This window comes from Macadamia integrifolia, unplaced genomic scaffold (genome assembly GCF_013358625.1).
Source record: "Macadamia integrifolia cultivar HAES 741 unplaced genomic scaffold, SCU_Mint_v3 scaffold817, whole genome shotgun sequence".
Lineage (NCBI taxonomy): Eukaryota > Viridiplantae > Streptophyta > Magnoliopsida > Proteales > Proteaceae > Macadamia > Macadamia integrifolia.
The window spans coordinates 234,340-240,935 of NW_024870548.1; the positions used below are offsets into that span (position 1 = coordinate 234,340).

A 6,596-nucleotide genomic window follows, 5' to 3' on the forward strand; every position below is an offset into this window, starting at 1 on the left:
CGGCTCCTATGGTGAAAGAAATAGACCACACCTCTTTGAGTTTGTAGCTTAAATCTTCCTCTTTCACCATCTCGTGAAAGCATGAAGGGTACCATGGTTCCTCCAATGAATGTCGAACCACTCGCAGATGTTCTTCTAAATTTCCCCTACAAATGGGCAGAGCACAAAGAGATGGTCCAATTCCTCAGTCGAGCACCTACACAACTCACATCTAGGTGCCATATCAACACCTTTCTTCATTACTGCCACATCTGTAGGCAGCTTTGCATGCATAATCCTCCACCCGAATATAGATAGTCGAGGTTGCAGGTGTTTACCCCAAATCAGCGCCTTCCACTCATCTGCCTCCTTTTTTCACCTAATGTGATTCCAGGTCTATTTAACTGTGAATTCCCCATTTGGGTTGGGGCTTCACACACATAATTCTTCACACTCGTACCTGGGCAGGGGGACCTCCATCACTTTGTGAATTATTTCATTCATAGGACTTGATGGAGCGTCAGGGAAATGCCAATCAAAATTATCTATGAATCTATCAACTTTACCGTTGAAAGTTTCAATATGATCAGCCTCTAACTCTATTAACTCAGCAATGGGCTTTGAGCACAACCACCTATCCTTTAAGAAGATTATTTTCTTTCCATTCCCTACAATCTATCTTTCCTTCGAGGACACAAAGTCCCACATTTTTCTCAATCCTGGCCAGATTGACGAGGACTTGTGGCCTTTCCTCAGTAACCATCTTCTTTTATGAATCTTGCACGCATGAATTTGTAAGCAGGATCATCATCATGTTTAGTTTTCCAAATTGCCTTGGACAACATGGCTTCATTGACCTCTCTCAGTCTTCCCAGACCTAGGCCGCCCTCTGCCTTCAGTTTGCAACACTGATCCCAACTCACAATAATGGCCTTAGACGTGTCCACTTCCCCTATCCAGATGAAGTTTTTGATCCACTTCTCCATAGTCTTTATCAGACTAGATGGCCACCAGTACACAGAGAATCTGTGCATGGGCATACCAACCACCACAGCCCAAACAAGTTCCACTCTACCAGCTATAGAAAGCAGTCTTCCCTTCCAACCTGAAAGTCTAGCTTTCACATTGTCCATAACAGGGAGAAGAGCTTCCTTCTTGACTCTACCTTTGAAAATCTCTGCACCCAAATATTTTGTAGGTAGAGTGAAAATGGGAATACCCAGCTCCGATCTTATAGCCTGCTTTCTAGGTGTAAGGATATTCCCCATAAACAACTTGCTCTTCTTCAAGCAATACATTGACTAGAAAATTCTTCATACATAGTTAGGAAATATTTAAGGTTCCTGACATACCTTATTGATGCATTGGTAAAGATGAAAATGTCGTCTACAAACATCATATGCCCTGGAGGCTGGAGCCCTAGAGAGCCATGCAGAGCCTTGATCTTCTTCTCCCTGATCAGATTATTTAGTCCTCTACACAGAACCTCCTCAGCCAAAATAAATAGATGGGGAGATAATGGATCTCCTTGCCTCAGACCCCTTTCAGCAATGAAGAATCCCACAGGACCACCGTTCAGTAGAATAGAGATTTTAGCAGAGTGCAATATCTGATTTATCCAACCAATCCAGATGTCAGAGAATCCAAACTTCCTCATTACAGAGAATAAAAATTCACAGTATGGTGTCAAATGCCTTCTTGTTATCAATTTTGATGCCCATTCCTCCACCTCTTATCGCTGCAAACATCATATTTACCAGCTCTGAAGCCAAGTATATATTAGTATGTATAATTTTCCCCTTTTGAAAAGCCCTTTGCTCATTAGAGATCAGTCTCGGGAGGTAGACTACTAGTCTCAGAGCTAGCACCTTCGTAATTATCTTGCAGAGAAAATTTCCTATACACAGAGGTCTAAATTGCATCAGCCCCATCAACCTTAGGAATTAGCAAGAGGAAATTATTGTTGATCCCCTAGGGCATATACCCAGTACTAAAAAAACTACGTATTGCATTACAGACATCGTAAGCAATAATATCCCAACAGTGTTTATAGAACTCATCAGGGAACCCATCTGGCCCTGGAGAGCTAGCGGGATCAAGGGACCAAATTGCCTCTTTGATCTCCATATCAGAAGGTAATCTGTCCATCCTTCTTCTATCACAGTCCTTAGCTCACAAGGAATGCAGTTCAGCAGCTGAGAATGATCAGCCAATGGAACCCTTTTGTGAAATCTCTCATAAAACCCCACGAGATATTGCTCCAGGTCTCCTCTCTTAGAGATCACCGATCCATTCCCCAACTTTAAGCTTCTAATGGTGTTTTTTATTCTTCGCATCTTTGCAGTCAGATGGAAGAATTTTGTACACCTATCGCCAAGCTTCTTCCAGCGGATTCTTGACTTTTCAGCCCACATCTTCTCATAGTTCTCCATAGCTTTTAGATACCTTGTCTTAGCATCTACCTCATGAGCAAATAAAGCATCATCCAAGCCATTTTCTTTTATGCTCTACTGGATCACCTCCATCTGCTTTTTGGCCTCCTCGAGGTCCTTATTAAAATTAGGATAAGCATTTCTTGCCCAATTCTTCAGGTCACCCTTGAGCCATTTAAGTTTCAGAGTGACCCTATACAAATTGTTGCTTGCTATCCAACCCGTCCAAGACTCCCTAACAACCTAGAAAAAATCATTGTGCTCCAACCAGTGTCTATGAAACCTGAAGGGGCAATTTTTTGGTTTCAGCCCCGTCACAGAGTTGATAAGAATTGGAGCATGATCAGACCCAATACTAGGAAGCACTTGTTGTGCATCTTAATAAAAAAATTCAACCTAGGCATTAGTACAAAAACTTCCATCTAGCACTGCCGAGACATTACCTCTCCATCTATTACTGGTCCAAGTGAATTTTGTCCCCTATGAGGGCAGCTGCATCATATCACAAGTGTCCACCATAGCACCAAACTCTGCCGCAGAACCCGTATTGAAGGGCCCAAGACCTCTCTTCTCATACAACACCAGGGTCGCATTGAAGTCTCCAGCCACAAGCCAAGGAGAGCTAGGCCCTGGTGCCGAAGCCGCCAAATTAGCCCAAAGCTCTCTTCTTCTAGCTCGAAAACAATTCGTATGAACTACCGAAACAAAGGTTACCTTCTGGAGCCAATCAAAGGAGATGGTAATATGCTGGTCCGACGCAGACAGGATCACTGGTTATTTTATGCTTCTTTTCCACATAAGCAAAAATTTGGCACCTTATCTAATCTACTATTATGAATAAAATTCACATCATATCCCAATCTAACTTGGGGATAGGAGCTGACCTCAACCATCGGCTCCGCAATGCATACAATGCCCGGTTGATTTTCCTTCAAAATATTCCCCAAGGCCAGTTTAGCCAGTGCCTTCTTCATACCTCTAATATTCCAGTAGAGGACTTTCATTCTTTATTTTCTTGCTGGAATAATTCAGCCAGACTTCCTATGCGATTCACAGGGCTGAGCACTGCCTCTCTTGATGTATTATCTTCTTCCACACCATCATGATGATGAATGTATACTGCCCCTTCCCTAACTTGAGTCGCAGGCATGAAGAGAACGCCCTGCAAGATTCTAGTCTCAGTGTCATGGGCAGCGAGACTTTCTTGCACCCCCTCCACCTCATCGCTAGATAGATTGGACCCGTACCCAGATCCATCTGCCGATCCTATATGAGATTTGTTCAGGCCCTCCAATACACATTCCCTTATTATCTCATTCTCAACCGCCTCTGCAGAGTTGGCAACCAAATCAGTTTCTTGAATTAAGGGAAGGACAATCTCCAACCCTCCATGCGGCATCCTCTCATTCATCCCCACCAAGTTTCCTTGCGGGTTTGAAATTCCTTCCAAAGAAGGACATCTCAGCATGGTAGGAAATCCATTCCCATCGTGAGAGAGGAATTCCCTTCCCGCCTCCCATCATTGCCTCTTTAATGGACATAAATAGCCCCTGGTATTCCTCCTCTCACCTCGGCATCTTCATTAGTGTCCCTCGCCTTCTTCTCCTTACAGTCATGGATAAGGTGTCCAAGCTTTTTGCAATAGCCACCCTGCTTGGTTGCCCTGATTCCAAGAGAAATTTGGGTGATTTCTCCATCCTGGATTGTAAGTATTACTATATGGATTATTCTGGTATAATGCATTAACACTATCATTAGAAGTGCCCCCAGAGGTGTTGGGGCATTCTTCTAGGAGATGTCCAGGGGACTGGCACCAAGCACAAATCTTAACCAAATTGACTGATGATGGATCTCTAGGAACAATAGACTCAATTCTCTTGATTAGGCTATCCAAATGGGCTTCCTTGGCTACTATCCCATCCAAAAAATATCCTTTTCCTCCCATGGTTCTTTCACTCTCTTGGGTTGATTCCCACTCATGGGTTTTTTCAGCTAAGTCAAGTAAGAATTCCCATGCTTTTCCTTCATCTGTAAAGGATGTGAATCCCTCAGGGTACATAGACTCTATCATTTGTTTAGTTGGGTAATCAATACCCTCATAAATTATTTGATATAAATACCATAGGTCTAGGCCACGGTGAGGGCATTCTTGGAGTAGATACTTGAATCTCTCCATAAGTTTGGAAAATCACTCACTAGGCTTTTGCCTAAATTGAAGGATATCACTTCTAAGATTATTGGTCTTGTGAGTTGGGAAAAACTTCTTAAGGAAAACAAATGTGAACTGTTCCCGTGAGGTTATGGAATTTATGGGTAACCCATACAACCACTTCTTAGCTTGGTCTTTCAATGCAAAAGTAATAAACCTAAGCTTAACAACATCATATTGAGGAAGAAATATGACCAGCTTTCATCGTTCTATCACCCTTCAAGAAACAAGCTCTAAGGAAAGAGCTTATTATCGATCTCTCATGTTTAATTTACCATGCTAACTTGCATAAACAAGCAAAGTTAACATCTCTCAATCTTCTTATACCTAGACCACCCTCCCTTTTCAGCTTACAAACTTCCTCCCATTTCACCACTATCTTTTTCCCCGACTCCATATCTCCAGACCAAACAAAGTTGTGCATCCACTTCTCCACCAATTGAATAGTACTCGCTGGCCATCAATAAATCTCAAAATTATGGATAGGAATGCTCGAAATCACCAACCTCACAACTTCCACCCTACCTACCATGGAAAGAAGCCTTCCCTTTCACCCCGACATTCGTTTCTTAATATTATCCAACAACGGTAACATGTAATCCCTTTTAACTCTCCCCTTGAATAGCTCAACCCCTAAGTATTTTGTAGGCAGCCTGGCCATGGAAATGCCTAAATACTCACTAATATAATGCTTCCTATGAGGAGCAATACTCCCAAAAAATAAACTGCCCTTTTCTTAGTTAAATTTTTGGCCTAAGAAAGCCTAATATTTAACTAGAAAAGCCTGAAGATTCCTCACCTATTTTGAAGAAGCATTCATAAAAATGAAGATATCATCCACAAACAATAGGTGAGATGGAGTAACCACACCTCGAGGACCTGGAAGAAACTTTATCATCCCTTCGCAAACCAAACCACTAAGGCCTCTACACAGAACCTCTTAAGTGAAAACAAAGGAATACGAGATAATGGGTCACCTTGACACAGACCACAACCCACCTAGAAAAAAGCCTACCGGACCTCCATTCACTAGCACAGAGATTCTAGAAGAAACCAAAAGATGGTGCACCCAAGAAATCCACACTGTTGAAAAACCGAACCTCTTCAAAGATGCAAACAGAAAGTCCCAAGACAGAGAGTCATAAGCCTTCTGAACATCTAATTTCAATCCCATCCCACCACCCCTTACTGCTGAATGCACAAGGTCCGAAAGCGCAAATGCCAAGTTGATATTTGCAGAGATTGTTTTCCCTTTCTAGAATGAACCCTGTTCTTTTGAGATCAGCCTATGAAGTAAAATCAAAAGTCTAGAAGACATAATTTTTGTTAGCATTTTACAAAAGAAGTTCCCCATACATATAGGACGGAACTTATCTAATGAAGATGCCCCTTCAACCTTGGGAATAAGAGTAAAGAAGCAATTATTTATGCCTCTAGGTAAACGACCAGCCATAAAAAAAATTCTTACAGCCCTGCAGAAAACATCCTTAACTATTACCTAACATTTTATGAAAAAATTGCCTAGGAATCCATCGGGGCCAGGCGAGCTAGCTGGATCCAAATCCCACATGGCCATTTTAATTTCTTCCATACTCGGAATAACCTCCAAACCTGCCATGTCCTCCTCATCTAGCACCCTAGGGATAGTGTCTAAGAGCTCAATATGAGTAGTGGTTTCTGATGCCTCATGAAATCTCTAGAAATAGTTAGAAATATCGGAAGCAATTCCCTGTTGATCAGACACCCATGAGCCATCCTCCTTCTTTAAGGAAGGAATCTGATTTTTTGCATGCTGCAATTTAACAGATAAATGGAAATATTTTGGATTTGCTTTCTGCAAGAAGATTGGGCTTCTCTGGGGTTCATAATAGACCTCGGGAAATTTACTCTATTTTTTGGTGTCCTCCTCTTGGGTGAAATTAAATTCAGATGGTTGCTCTATTGGGAATCCAGGGAAAGCTAGTGCAGGAGGAATT

General features: G+C 42.1%; 1 non-coding gene across 1 annotated transcript; it reads left to right on the forward strand.

Annotated features, from left to right (window-relative positions):
- The first annotated feature begins 4,540 nt into the window (after positions 1–4,540).
- Positions 4,541–4,647, forward strand: LOC122070091. Its single transcript, XR_006137666.1, has one exon. It is a non-coding gene; the product is annotated as a small nucleolar RNA R71 (small nucleolar RNA).
- The last annotated feature ends 1,949 nt before the right edge of the window (positions 4,648–6,596 follow it).